This window comes from Rhipicephalus sanguineus, chromosome 5 (assembly GCF_013339695.2).
Source record: "Rhipicephalus sanguineus isolate Rsan-2018 chromosome 5, BIME_Rsan_1.4, whole genome shotgun sequence".
NCBI classification, from domain to species: Eukaryota; Metazoa; Arthropoda; class Arachnida; order Ixodida; family Ixodidae; genus Rhipicephalus; species Rhipicephalus sanguineus.
The window spans coordinates 150,082,254-150,097,746 of NC_051180.1; the positions used below are offsets into that span (position 1 = coordinate 150,082,254).

Sequence of the window (15,493 nt, forward strand, 5' to 3'; positions counted from 1 at the left end):
ACTGATAGCAATGTAGAATTGTGGCACAGCCCTTTGTAATGGGTTGGAAGCTTTAAACGGCTCACCAGTTACGTAATTCGCATTGTGTGACGCCCGGTCGCTATTTCACTCTTCCACCATGCAATATAACATACGCTAGGTGAGAAAGAGATACGAGAGAGGGGAGGGGGGGGGAAGAGCTTTATTGAGACCCTGAGAAAATGGATCACGGCCTTATGGGCTTCCTTGGCAACCAATGCAAGTGCACTTGCGAGAAACCCACTACGCTATAAATCATCATTATTTTTGTGAAGTAGGGAAGCAGACACTACGCCATTTTTTGTCATTCAATGGAGAGCCGTGGTACCCGCAAAAAACATGTAAGGCAATTATGCGCACTTTGTTGATCTGGTGCCTGATGACGATGACGAATTATTGCAGAGTCCTTTGTAATGGGTTGGAAGCATCCAACAGCTCACTCGTTGCGCAATTCGCATTGTGTGGCGCCTGGTTACAGAATTCGCGTTGTATGATGCGTGGTTGTTATTTCACGCTTCTACCACATTAAATTACATATGTTAATGTGGTTCCTTCCGGACATGAAGCCTGTATAGTGTCTTTTTGCAAGGCAGTTTCAAGCACTGGCATGGCTCTGAGGTAGAACACTAGCATCCCACGCAGAAGGCCCCGGTTCGAACCCCGTTCCATCCTGGAAATTTTTCTTATTTCGTTTTTTTTTCTTATTTCGCGCGATAGTGGCGACGGACGCCGGTGGCGGCGGCGGCGGACAACTACGGCGCCAAAAACGGCCGTTGAAATGATCTGTAAGATCTTTCGCTGTAAGAAAGTGTTTTAAATGCGAAGCATTTTTTAGTGAACCTTTGGCACTTTCAGCGTTTCTATCTACGTATCCTATCTATCTATCTATCTATCTATCTATCTATCTATCTATCTATCTATCTATCTATCTATCTATCTATCTATCTATCTATCTATCTATCTATCTATCTATCTATCTATCTATCTATCTATCTATCTATCTATCTATCTAATCTATCTATCTATCCTCCTACATCTGGGTGCTCTCACGGTCGCCTGCTTAACTTGGTGTCGACCAAAATTGGCATGGGAGGGTAAGATGATTTGGCAAATATGACTGTCGGGTCATGATATGAATAACGCGAAAATCCTGTCGCGTACGTTGTCATACCCGTTCCTCCAGACACGTGTGGCACATACCCGTTTACCCCGGGCCGTGGTGTACGGGTTTGCGCCACAGGTGATTGACAGTTTATATCTACCCAGGAACAGCGAGAACAGACAGTGGCAACTTAAATGCGAGATCGTTAAGAAAAACCGTCATCGGCAGCGGTGACCCGACGAATGGAAATAATAAAAATTAGTATCCCAGCAGGAATCGAAACCAAGCATTCTGCGTGGCAATCAGGTATTCTAGAGCCACGCCAGGTCTAAAAACTGGTTTGGAAAAACAGCCTATGCAGGCGTAATAACGGTGCAACATCAATTGTGGTTATGGTGCTGGCTATCTAATTTTGCAAGAAAGCAATAAACACTACATGATACTTCTACCATGTCTACTTCTACGATACAGGCATCATATCAGATTAACGTCTGTGGTTCTGGGGTTGGTTCCGCTTTTATGGCAGTCTAATAAACATTACATTTGTATTCCTATGATTCAGCAAGCTATATTGAAGCATTGCTCAACGCCGGAGGAATACATTAACGAAATTTACGTATGATATTCACATCATCGCATCGTAAAGTGCACTTAATCCGGCAGAACGACGTAGGTGTCCACTTCATTTCTTACGAGGCTGGACGATGGCCTCATGCTGACCTATATAAATGCCAGATTGACTGGCCAGCCGCTTTGTAGACTAGGTTACGTAGGCCACATACGCCCAGGTAGTCTACGAATACGACAGGTGTCATCCACTGATGTTGGTTTACGTAGCACTATCCAACTACAAGCCTCGACGGCCTAAAGCTCACCAACGCGAAGGGTGACTTCAGGTTCCGAACATGTCGCCGCCTCTACTGAAAGACAATTTGTTGACGAAATGACCGAGGCATCCACGATTTCCAACAGCTGTACTATACGGCTTGAGCACCGCCTATAGAGGCGCCACTGATAGCCACCTAGCGGCCGCCGCCGACAGTACGTGCGGGAAGCCGAGCAGACGACAGCGCTTTGCTGAGCTTTGCTGTGAGGAGATGAATGAAGTTCGCGGCTGCTATTTCCCCTTCGCGCGGGTGCCAGAAAACTAATTCTGCACTGGCAGCTGCAGGAAAGGCGTGGGCCTCTAGGAAAGTGGACTTGTGCACGATGTTTTTCACGAACGAGCGCTTAATTAATCGCACGTCGCCGATTTCGAACGACGGCATGAAATGCTGGCGCCGACGGTTCGTGCGCGACAGAGCGCGCGCATTGAAAAAACAAGTATAAAAAGGCACCGGGAGCGCGCCCGCGCGCCTCCTACCCTCTCCGCAGAAGACGCCACCGACACAGCCAACGAACGCGAAAGATCGGGATATTCGAGAAAGCAAAGCCTAAGCAAAGCCGAGCCAGCGGCGCCGTCTGATTCCTCAGACGAATCGGTGAGAGGATCTCGCCCTTTCCCTAGCTTTTGCTGTGCTACGCACAGACGAATCATACGCACCTTTCCGAAGCCAGGCGCGAGCCGATACAGGCAATGCAAGCGCAGCAAGCGCGCGGGGGCGGGGGCAGAGTCAGTCAGTGAGGAGTTAGTCGGCGTAGAAGTTATGTCGTTCTAGTGATAGCATCGTTCGCTCGATCGCAGAAGACGTGTTGTTTGATGATCTAGTGGTGTGAGTTAAGTATCAAGAGATGACGGTGACAAGTTTTGAAGAGGGTCGCCGAGAAGACATGTGAGGACCGACTGCGGAGGAGAACGAACGTCCGCGTGGAGTGAATCGTCATGCCGGTGAATATCAAAGGTGCGTCGCGCAGACCAGCGTAACAAGATCCAGTTATGAGGTGCAGCTCGTGGTGAACATCCGCTTTGTTTTGTTTACCAAGGTGACGTCTCAATCACTTCTTGATCTTTCTGAAGTCAACCATTACTGCATTTCTGTTTCTGTAAATAATAAATAGAGACCTTAGCTTGTAATAGCGCGGTACATGTACCGCGCTAGTACAAGCTAAGTTCATGGATGACCAACTCGCCCGAACTACAACACTTCTGAAATATAGAACATTTGAACGAAGTGCCCTGCACGGCGGTCGAACCGAACCAACGCTTGCTCAGGCTGATAACTTTAGTGTCAACATGATCGAGTGCATCCAGCGAGCTCCGACATGGCAGAACGAAATCATTAGAACAAGAAGCGACGTGTTAACCCGCAGAATGACGAAGCGGCTCGTCTTTGCCAACCAACAGCGGCGATCCATTGCTTCCGTCGCTCTTGCTCAGGAGGCCTTGCGGTAAGTCAGTAAAACCGTGTTCCGGGCGCGTTTTACAGCGAAAGCTGTTATGAGATCATTTCACCGGCCGTTTTTGGTGCCGTAGTTGTCCGCCGCCGCCGCATCCGCCGCCGCCGCCGGTGTCCGTAACCACTATCGCTCGAAATAAGAAAAAAAAAAAAACGAAATAAGAAAAAAAATTCCAAGATGGAACGAGGTTCGAACCTGGGCCCTCTGCGTGGGAGCCCAGTATTCAACCTCTGAGCCATGTTGGTTTCTTTTTCTTTATTGCCAATGCTGGTGCTTGAAACTGCTTTGCAAAAAGGTACTATACAAGCTTTATGTCAGCAAGGAACCACATTAACATATGCAATATAGCGTGGTAGAAGATTAAAATAAACACCAAGCGTCGCACAACGCGAATTCTGTAATCAGGCGTCACACAATGCGAATTGTGTAACGAGAAGGTTGTTGAATGCTTCCAACCCTTACAAAGGAATCTGCCATAATTCTTCATCGTCATCAGGCACAGCATCAACAAAGTGCGCATAATGCCTTGCATGCGCTTAGCAGGTACCATGGCTCTACGTAGAATGACGAAAAATGGCATAATGCCTGCTTTCCTACTTCTCAAAAATTACAATGATTTATAGTAGAGCTGTGCGAATAGCAAAATTTTGGGTGCGAAGCGAATTCGAATAATAAAGATTGAGTGCGAATCGAATCGAATAATTTCGAATAATCTTCGAATATTTCTCAAACATTTTTCGAATAATTCGAAGTGAAATTACAGAAAAAGTTGCAGAGAATCCCTAAGTATGTTCTTGTGAGATCGCAACGTGAAAGTGTTTATTTTCGCTAGCTTGATGAAGCGCTGGTGGGGTCATATTTCATAGTTGTCTTTCTTATAAAGAGTGAGGCAATGTAGAAGCCGAATTGTATTTATGTACATGATTTGGTGCAACCAAAATGTTGCCGACAACACTTTACACGTGATAGGCAGATATGCCATTTCCTCAGCCACTCCCTCTTTCAACTGCTGTGGAAGGCCAACTGATGTGGCGGTCAAGGGTGTGCTCCCTTCAAGTCCGGAGTTCCAAAGCTGCCTCGTAGACGTCGATATATAAGAACATCTGAAATTTTAGATGCTAAAAAGCTTCGGCGTCCGATTTTTCAGACTTCCTGCCCAAATTTCAGGTCCAAAACAGCATTAATTGAGCCCCCTCTCTGCCACATCTTTCATCTCCATATTGGAACCAGCGTTTTTCTTGAGTTAATACATTTGCGACCGTAGCAGAGCTTGAAAAGGCAGCTTTGCCGCAATACGGGGGTGTAATGAGGTGAAGCATATTGAACATCTAGGGACCACTTTCAAACGGACGTTGACTGTCTCTTGGCCAAGTTTCGACCGTAACGGACTTGAAAGGTAGCTTGCCGCAATACGAGGGTGTGAGTAGTGAAGCATATTAAAAATCTAGGGACCACTTCCAATCAGACGTTGACTGTCTCTTGCCTAATTCGACCGTAACCGAGCTTGAAAGGCAGCTTTGCCGCAATATTGGAGTGTGATGAGGTGAAGCATATTGAAAATCTAGGGACCATTTTCAACCGGACTGTCTCTTGGCTAAGTTCGACCGTAACGGAGCTTGAAAGGCAGCTTTGCCGCAATACGAGTGTGTAATGAGGTGAAGCATATTGAAAATCTGAAGGGGTCACTTTCAACCGGACTTTGACTGCATTTGTCTTTGGGAAGTTCGAATAGTTCGAATAGTAAAATTTCAGTGCGAATCGAATCGAATAGCAAACACTATTCGAAAAATATTCGAAATTTCGAATATTCGCACACCCCTAATTTATAGCATAGTGGGTTCCTTGCAAGTGCACTTGTATTAATTGCCAAGGAAGCCCATAAGCGCATGATCCATTTCCACGGGGTCTCAATAAAGTTCTTCGCTTCCCCCCCCCCCCCCTCCCACCTCTATCTCCCACGTCAACGTATGTTATACAGCATGGCGGGAGAGGGACATCACCGGGCGTCACCTAATGCAAACTACATAACTGGTGGGCCGTTTAAAGCTTCCAACCCATTACAAAGGGTTGAGCCATAATTCTTCATCGTCATCAGTCGTCGCGTCAACAAAGTGCACATAATGCTTACAGACGTGTAGCTGGTGCCTCGCTTCTCCGTAGAATGACGGATAATGGCTTAGTATGCTTCCGAACTTCACAAAAATTGTGATTTATGGCGCAGTGGGTACCTTGCTAGTGTACTTGTATTGGTACCCCAAGAGAGCATACAACGGTGCTTTAGAAACGCCGCTCTTCCAGCTTTCGCTGTGACTGTGCTGCGGTTTCAGCGCGGGCCTGGCGTTTTTTGTAGGTGTTTGAGCACTCCACTCCACAGCAATTGTTATTCGACATCCCTTGAAGGTTCGGCCACCACAGATACGACGAACGTTGCTTATTTCACTACGGAAACGAACAACGCGGAAACACACGTACAACGACGTGGAAACCACGGCGGCCGTCTGCTTGCTTTCCCGAGAGCAATGATTGAGTTCGCCGCCTGTGGCGCTTCCGCCGGCCGGGCGCACTAGGCGTACCTCATACTTCACTACACATGGACCCCTCGTCACCGCGATCACGACCGGATCCGATAACAAGTCATTACCAGTGCTGGTGCTCACTGACCACGGTGACGTTGACCTTGTTCAAGAACAGTCAAGAAACCTCTTCCAAACGTGCAGACGGGTTCGTGAAACGTACGTGCGTTCTCCATCATAACGGACAAGTGTAAGCACTACATATCTGCTTAGCACTTCTGGTTGGTAATACCCACAATGCCTTTTGCAGCATTACCCAACTGTAAACAACTGGTTATATAACACATATGCGGCTCTTCAACATTTATGTGTGCGTATAAAATCTATACAAATCCTTAGCGTCACTTTGTAACGTTTTGCTCAGTAAGAAGATTCCGCCACAGTCCCCCTCCTGCCGCATGCTTCGCAAAACATCGACTCCCACGATATGTGGGAACTGCCGAATTTTTTTACGTAAGGCGTCCTTCACCTTGGGACAACTGCACGCTTCACAGTCCCAGAGATGCTCTAGTAGGCAAAGTTCGCCAACATTGCTTCTCGCGCCGTCTGAATCGTCCACACGTCACCATCCTGCAGCGGCTTCAGGCGCTTGTTGAGGCAGGAAAGAAATACGACGTCGTAAATGTTCCAAATGTGCTGTCTCTGCGAGACTTTACGGCAGAGATATGCAAATGGAAGAATCAAGAAAATGTGGGTAAAGTTCTAAAACACGACGTGGGTATCAGGAATATGATACATTGCAGAACAATACCGCAAACTTTAGTATCGATGTCTTCAGTTACATTCGGAACAATGTCCTCGCTCACGATGAAACCTTTCGTGTACAACATGAACTCGCCAGTTACACTTTCTTTCCAATGTTTACAAGCTGAAAGGCTGTCGTAGAGCACGTTGAACCCTCTGTGCACTAAATGTGGCTTTATTTCACGTTAGTGGGACGAGCATTGCTACATGCGATCACTTTGAAAAATGCACTACCACATTGGACGGGATGTTCAGCGTGGCTCGTTCCGAGAGCAGTGACGAAATAGCGCTCCAAAACAACTCGACCGGCGAAATACCCAGAACATTGTTCGCGAAACTGAGTTTTTCCCAGCCCGAATAGCCCGAAAATATAGAATATAAACACCAACGCGGTACACCTTACCGACCTTTGAGGCATAGCATTCTCAGTGAACCAGAACTTTCCTGGCCGAGGTTGCGTGGTGTTGCTGTTGTGTTCGAAAATTTCTCAAAGTTGACCATTGGATTACGGGCTGCATGACCAGAATGATCCTCGGCCCTAGCGCAGAAACCCGATAGTATTACAATTCTGAAACAAGCTTTTTGTTTGATCGCTTCACTTTTATTACATGCAGAGATGTTTTCAAAACTATAATACATTTTAGTATTTATAACATCCGTATAAATTGTTAGGATACATAATTTCACTGGGAGCTATAGGCATGTGAGAACACCGTATCTAATTAGATTATGGTTCACGTGCACTGTAGTTCAAGACACATACAGTAATCGACAGAAAAGACTATACACGACCCGGTATTGTCGTCTTTTATGCCCACGCCGGCAAGTGTTTTGCGCTACTGAGCACATCGCGACATACTAACTGGCCCAGCACTATATCCTTTCGATCTTCTAACGTGCAGAACGTCACGAAAGCCTGTACAATCTATACAGGCTTCTCAGCTTTCATAGTATGTGGAAAGCGGGGAAGAGGTCACAGTTGCACATACGCTTCCGTCGTTCCGACGCCGACCCACCTTAAAACGATATACTTGCCGTTGCACTATTCGCGGCAAGGATATATCAAGTGGTCATCTATCGGAGTCGTCTGGCTGACGCGTAGCCCTCTCCTCGAAGTGCGCTCCTCGTAGGCTGACGAAGCGCGCACCTGGTAGGTTTGGCGGCCAGCGCACATTAAAACGCCACGAAGGCGTTGTTGTGAAAATAATATTTCAGGTTCTGCGCTGAAAGTAATGAGGCAAGTCGTGGCCGTGTGTCACCGCACTTTATTAGGTAACCGGGTGTCACGAGCGACAGGAGACGACGCCCTGTGCGTGTCTTGCACCTTGGCGCGAAGAAAAGGAAGAAGACGCTGAGATCGCGCTCTCTCTGGCCACTTCGAAGAATAAGGAAAAAGGGCAGGCACTCCCTGCCTGGTCTCCAATGTGTTTCGATGTCTCTTACACCGCCTCGGAACCCACATAGAGACCGACTACCGCAAGGGCAATCACACCGGGAGTGCGGTGAAGTGGAGTATCCTTCAGCTTCACAGTGCAATGAGCTCTGTTGATTTCGCATAGGAAACTCAAGTGTACATGCTTGAGCATGTACACTTGACTTTCGTCCCGGTTTCGGCGCTGCTACAGCATTGGGAACGTTGGAACAGCGTTGTATGGTGACGTTTCACGTTATTCAGCTGAAGACTCTTAAGACTTTAGGCATCATCAAGAAAACACACAACAGCGACGCAATGTGCAAACCGAGAGTGTTCTCATGAGACAATGCCTTTACAGAGTCATCTCCTTTACATTTATTTTTTCCAGCTAGCGCTTACCACTAGCAACACCACGGGGCATAAGTGCCAAAGGTAACCCGCTTAGAACTCACACTACAATCATTACAAGGCACATTTCATAAAGACAAGTCCCCCAATAGAACGTCAGCCAGCCAGTATGAGTCACATTTTCCTACTCTTTCAATACATCCTTACTTTGTGTCTCTACAACCGTCAGAAATATTGTTTGACTTTTTTTTAAATTTTTTTGTAAATACTACAATCCCTGTTTGGGATTTTCGTAAGGTGGGAAGTTGAACAATACATGATATGGTACGACGAGATTCATGAAACAGGTGGTAGGTGCAACCGGGTCACATATTTCGCGCGACCGAAAACAGAAATGGGTTGATAAGAAAGGAAACGCAGTTACACATCTGTACATATACGTTCACATGCATATAAAGTATAATACATAGCAATTCTCAATTTAATTACATCCACATAGCACAAAATAGGAAATGTAAGTAAAATAAATAATAAGTAAATCACAAGGCAAAATACACACATAGGCGCTTGAATATTAAAATGTATCGTCGAACTAAATACACATGAAGCAGGTTCACAAATTGAAGTAAAACTTTGCAACGAAGGCTGATACACTTGTTCATTTGTTAGTAAATTCCAGTCATTCACCGTCCTTGGAAAAGAAGAGTATTTATATGAGTTATTTCGTGTGTGATGCGGCGTTAGCGTTCTATCATGCCGTTGTATTGTGCTGTATCTTGAGGTGAGTGGCGTAACGGAAATGCGGCGACCTTAACATTCCCCATTAATATTTGGTAGAGAAACTTCAAACGTGAAGGACGGTTTCTAGTGGAGAGAGGCTGCAGACCAGCTCTGATTAACAGGTCACTTACTGAAGTATGGTCGTAACGATTATATATAAAGCAAACTGCTCTTTTTTGAATCATTTCTAATTTATCAATATTCGTTTTAGTATATGGGTCCCAGATAGCGGCAGCATAGTCTAACCTGGGCAGAATAACAGATTTATATGCAAAAAGACGCACAGTGGGGGTGGATAGTTTCAGTGCTCTGCGAAGAAAAAATTGTTTACGTTGTGCGTGAGCTATGACTTGGTCGATGTGTTTATTCCACCGGAGATCACTCGTTAGCAAAGTCCTAAGTATTTGTATTCGGTTACCTCGGTAAGGTAATTGTTGTTGTAGCCGTAATAATAGTTAGAGACGTTTTCTTGTGAGTATTTTCATTGCTACTGTTTTTTCAAGATTAAGACACATCTGCCAACTCTCGCACCATGACACAACCTTTTCAAAAGCTTGATTTAGAAGCAGTTGGTCAATCGGGTTTTAATCTCACGGTACAGAATGCAGTCATCGGCGTAAAGTTGTTTTTTACCGGGATGCCATCAACTATGTCATTTATAAAAATGAGGAAGAAAAGTGGTCCAAGGACTGAACCCTGCGGGACACCAGAAGACACGGAAACTCTACCTGAACAATGTGGGTTAAAAGAAACAATTTGTTGCCGACCAGTTATATATGATGAAATCCAAGATAATAGTTTAGGGTTTTGAAGTACTGAATTTAATTTATACAGTAGTTTGTTATGAGAAACCATGTCGAAGGCTTTACGAAAGTCTAGAAAGATAGCGTCAGTTTGATTGCCGTTGTTAATAGATACTGCAAATCATGTATAGTTTCTACTAATTGAGTTTGTGTAGAAAAGCCCCTGCGAAAGCCATGTTGTCCTTTGGTGAAGAAGTTTTGTTCCACGAGAAATTCTGAAATGTGTTTGTCTATTATATGTTCCATCAGCTTGCAAGACGTTGAGATTAATGATATGGGACGGTAATTTTTAACGGAGCTTTTGTTCCCACTTTTGTGTAGTGGTATAATGTTCGTTATTTTCCAATCTTTAGGAACCTCGCCCTCCTCTAAGGGTTCCGAAAACAATACGTGAAGGTACTTTGCCATCCACTCCGCATACCGCTTTAAAAATTCATTTGGGATGTCGTCAGGACCACAGGATTTCTTTATGTCTATTTTTAAGAGCATGTTGAGTATTCCCCGTTCGCTAATGACGACGTCTGGAATTGGCGGAAGAGAAAGACTGAAGTCAGGGAGTAACTTGTTGTCTTCGGTGAAAACAGATTGAAAATGCTTGTTGAACGAGTTCGCCATCTTGGAGCTGTCGTGAGTAATGGAGCCTTCAATTTCAAAAGCCGTGGAAGAACGTGATGAAGGGGAAATCAATCTCCGGAATTTTTCTGGGGACGTCGTGATGAAGTGCGGTAGTTGTACACTGTGGTAGTTTTGCTTATCCTTCGAAACTTCACCCAGTAGTTTAACAGTTAAAAGAGATATTTCTTGTCTTTCAGATTCTGTTGGAGATCCCTTCTTCTTTAATCTTTTAAGCTTTCTTTTGAGGTGCAGGGTAGGCCGTGTAATCCAGGGGTTTTTATGTTTTGGTTTCTTGGCAATGCCTGGCACAAAACGGTCCATGCATTCAATGATAATACTTTTTAAGCGGTCCCAGAGAATGTTTACGCTAGCATCACTGCTTGCAAACGTGTCAAAATGAAAAGACAACATATCTAATATAGAAACATCGTCTGCCCTGGATATGTTTGGAAAATGACGAATTGTTCGATGTGCGTTATTAGATACAGCAGTGAGTGTTAGTAATACCATTTCATGATCGGAGATGCCAGGATGAATTTCGCATGTAACACGAGATGTAGGAAAGCCACGAATGAAAAACAAGTGAAGTATAGATTTAGTTTGGCCTTGTATTCTAGTGAAGTCGTCAACAATTTGTAATAAATCGAAAGCAAATACCAAGTCTATAATCGCTTAACCTACTTTGTCATTTTGCTTCTTGACAGTCAACAAGTTCCAATCAATGTTTGGTGCGTTAAAGTCACCGCCTAAATAACTCGATCTTCTTGTTTTACGTGAATGGTCATATATCTTTGTAATTCAACGAGATCAAAGGGTTCCGAGGAGGGTGGCCTGTAAAAAACGCCGATAACGTACTTAGCGTTTCCGTGGTAGATTTGCAGAAGAGAGCTTCGACGTTACGTACATCAGGCATTCTAATAATGTTCAAGGAATTTTTGAAGAGGCTGCCAACTCCTCCTCCTCTTGCTCCTCGATCCTTCCTAAACACACTGAAACCAGCTGGTACAAATTCAGTATCTAAGATCGAATCATTTAGTCATGTTTCGGTTAATAGAAGAATGCTGGGATCATGAACAAGTATAATACCTTCCAGCTCGGTACTTTTGTTTACTATACTTCTGCAATTCATGTTTAAAATTCGCATGGATTGGCAAGGGCGCGATTCCGATCATTTGCTAGGTGCTTTATTTATTTGACAGCGTTGTTTTCTTTCGTCATTCCATGTGTAAAGAGTACCATCGACACAAAGTTTGTCATCAACGAGTTTAACTTTGGCACCCCTTGCTCTGTCTTCTGATGCACTTTCCCAGAGACATTTTCGCACCTCACGCACACGCTTCGAGAAATCCTGAGCAAGAGAGAGGGATGTCCCTTTTAGCTTATAGGATTTTCTAAGAATGATTTACGTTTCACAATAATTCAAGGATTTAAGGGTTACAGGGCGAGTTTTTTCACCTTTAAAGCCGAGCCTATGAATTCTTTCTATAGCGGGAATTGGTACTGGCAGTTTTTCCAGGAAGACACCCTCTACGACTTTCTTTTCTAGCTCTTCAGTGGATTCTACCAAGGTCTCATCTAAGCCATAAATTATTAAGTTATTTCTACGACTTCTGTTCTCCAGGTCATCTATTTTTTCAATGGCTGAGGCTAATGCAGCAGCCTGATGTGAAATAACCTTCTCCATGTACTTGAGTTGTTAATTTCTTGAGGCTTGAAAGCTGCTGTTCAATCACATTGATCCTTTCAGTTAGGGTAGTAATCTTGCTCTCTAATTTCTTTTGATGGGCTTCAATATTTTCTACGGTAGCACTAATTTTATTTTGGCCGGGTAATAGCTGCGTAAGCAGATCCTTTTCAGAGGGACCTCGATTCGACTCGATATCACCACATACCAACAAGCTTGTGACACGGAAGGAAGGCGCACAAAAATATCTTTAAAAAAATGTGAGCAGGGCAGCAGCAATAAGAACCGGTCGTCACTACGGTAGGAGTAAGCTGATAAGTAATCACCAACCTGTATTACAAAGCAGAAAGGGTTGCTGAGCATTCCGTCCGGTTTGCTGCTGCATGGCCCACTGGTGAACAACGTTGGGGCAAAGCATTTTATAAGGGCTTGAGTGTCCACGTGACATGACGCCGCTGAAGGTCGATGCCAGGAAGGTGGCGAGAAAAATGCTAGCACAGCTTCAGGAACACAATTATGACTTCATTTCGCTGCGAATATTGTAAGTCTGGGTCCGTAATTTGGTGCTAAGAAGTTGGGCAGCAAACTACCTTGTAGATTAAGGGGGTAACAGCGCGAACACACCCACAGAGAGACGACACGGACACAAAAGCGCTGACTGACAATGGTTTAATGGCAGACGACACACCTTATATACGCCAGTGAAGCATGTAAAAGAAAAAAATAGAGGGATGGATTAGAAAGATTAACAACGCGCAGCGCCAATAACGCAAAACAGCCAACCAAAGAAAACTGCAGGAAAACCTGACCTAAAACCCGACAGCCGCATCTAGAAGATAAAACTCACAGTCAAGGAGGGCAAGAGATGGGGCGCTAACGCACTTGTTATCAAGTTTCTTAATATGATAGGCTTCTAAACTGACACGTGCCGTCTTGTCTTCGCTCCTACCAAGAATCATGGTCCCTTCAAATCGGACCCCACATCCTGTGCATTTAATGACATGCGCAACTAAATGTGCGCATTAATCATCTAGCTTTTTTAATTTTTGTGCGTGTTCCCCCAAAACGGTCGTTGACACAGCGCCCAGTTTCGCCAAAGTAGAACATCCCAAATGACATGGGAATGCAATAGACCACTCCAGTGGAACACTTGACGAACGGCGTTTGGTGGTTCTTCTGGCAACCACGTTTGCTGGCGTTGCAAATACGTGGGCACAGCTTCCTCAGCCTAATGGGGGCAGAGAAACAAATTGAGACCCCGTGCCTACTTGCCACCTTCTTTATATTGTGGGAAAGCTTGTGAATATATGGTACAACCTCAGGCCTAAGGGCCTTCCGGTGGTCATCAGCCGTTGTACGTCCCGTTCCACGTTCCAACGTTTCAAGGATGGTCTCAGAAACAGCAGTCAAGACCGAGTTGGGGAACCCTGCAGCCAACGACGGCGTACCTTATTGTCGAAACTAGGCATCATTTGATGCGGGCACGATTTTTTGAGAGCCGAACATCAACGCTGTAGCTCTCTAAATCGTCTTAGAATGTGCCGAACCAAGGGCAGCAATCCCTTCTTATCCCTCGGGTGGTAGCCCCAGCAAGCGTGTCCATCGCAGAACTTACTTAAAGGTGTAAAAACTGTAAAACCGAACGTTCCGGGAGTTCATGGGCAAAACGGAACCCAAGTCCTTGTGCACTAAAAACGGATAAAACTTCACTTACTGTAGCGGGGTAGGTGAAGGCTGGCTGTTTCTTTACAACCACTAATAAATCGTCAATATACCTCAAAATTCTTAAAACCGGCCCTCCATTAAAAACCTGTTCTAGAGTCTTGTCAACCTTAGCAAGAAAGGGCATGACTTTCCAAGGGCTCGTTTATCTTTGTTAGACACAATATTAATGAGAACTAACAGACAATAACGCCACGGAAAGTATAGGGGTGTTATCTGTAGTATTTAGAACATAAATGTGAAGAAAGTAAAGTGGACGAAAAGATGACTTGCCGCCGGCAGGGACCAAACCTGCGACCTTCGAATAACGCGTCTGATGCTCTACCACTGAGCTACGGCGGCGGTCATCCCTTCGTCCACTTTTTGGGGTATATATGTTGATTTAAACGTAGGAGTGTTAGTCAGCGCCAATCGCAGCCATGGCGGTGAGTGTGGAACACTCTTTTTTTGCCTGGTGGCGTCACGTAGCACGTGATCTTTTTACGAGCTGCAGCTGACCAATAATCCCTCGCATACTACCTGAAGGCATTAAAAGTCTGCCAGGACGAGACCCTCGCTATGAATGAAGGAAAGGAGATGATTTTCTAAGGGCTCGTTTATCTTTGTTAGACACAATATTAATGAGAACTAACAGACAATAACGCCACAGAAAGTATAGGGGTGTTATCTGTAGTATTTAGAACATAAATGTGAAGAAGGTAAAGTGGACGAAAAGATGACTTGCCGCCGGCAGGGACCGAACCTGCGACCTTCGGATAACGCGTCCGATGCTCTACCACTGAGCTACGGCGGCGGTCATCCTCCCGTCCACTTTTTGGGGTATATATGTTGATTTAAACGTAGGAGTGTTAGTCAGCGCCAATCGCAGCCATGGCGGTGAGTGTGGAACACTCTTTTTTTGCCTGGTGGCGTCACGTAGCACGTGATCTTTTTACGAGCTGGCAGCTGACCAATAATCCCTCGCATACTACCTGAAGGCATTAAGTCTGCCAGGACGAGACCCTCGCTATGAATGAAGGAAAGGAGATGATTTTCTAAGGGCTCGTTTATCTTTGTTAGAAACAATATTAATGAGAACATCGCGAGCCATTCAGGATCAGCTTTTAAACACACAAGACGCAACCAGTGCTGAAACAGACGGGGTCCCAATTTGTTTCTCTGCCCCCAATAAGCTGGGAAAGCTGTTCCCACGTATTTGCAACACTAGCAAACGTGGTTTCCAGAAGAACCACCAAACGCCGTTCGTCAAGTGTTCCACATGAGGGGTCTATTGCATTCCCATGTCATGTGGGATGTTCTACGTTGGCGAAACTGGGCGCTGTCAACGACCGTTTGGGGAACACGCACAAAAAT

General features: G+C 45.1%; 1 non-coding gene across 1 annotated transcript; it reads right to left on the minus strand.

Moving 5' to 3' along the window:
- Positions 1-14,861: 14,861 nt before the first annotated feature.
- Positions 14,862-14,933, minus strand: Trnat-cgu (transfer RNA threonine (anticodon CGU)). The gene has a single exon. It is a non-coding gene; the product is annotated as a tRNA-Thr (tRNA).
- Positions 14,934-15,493: the final 560 nt, after the last annotated feature.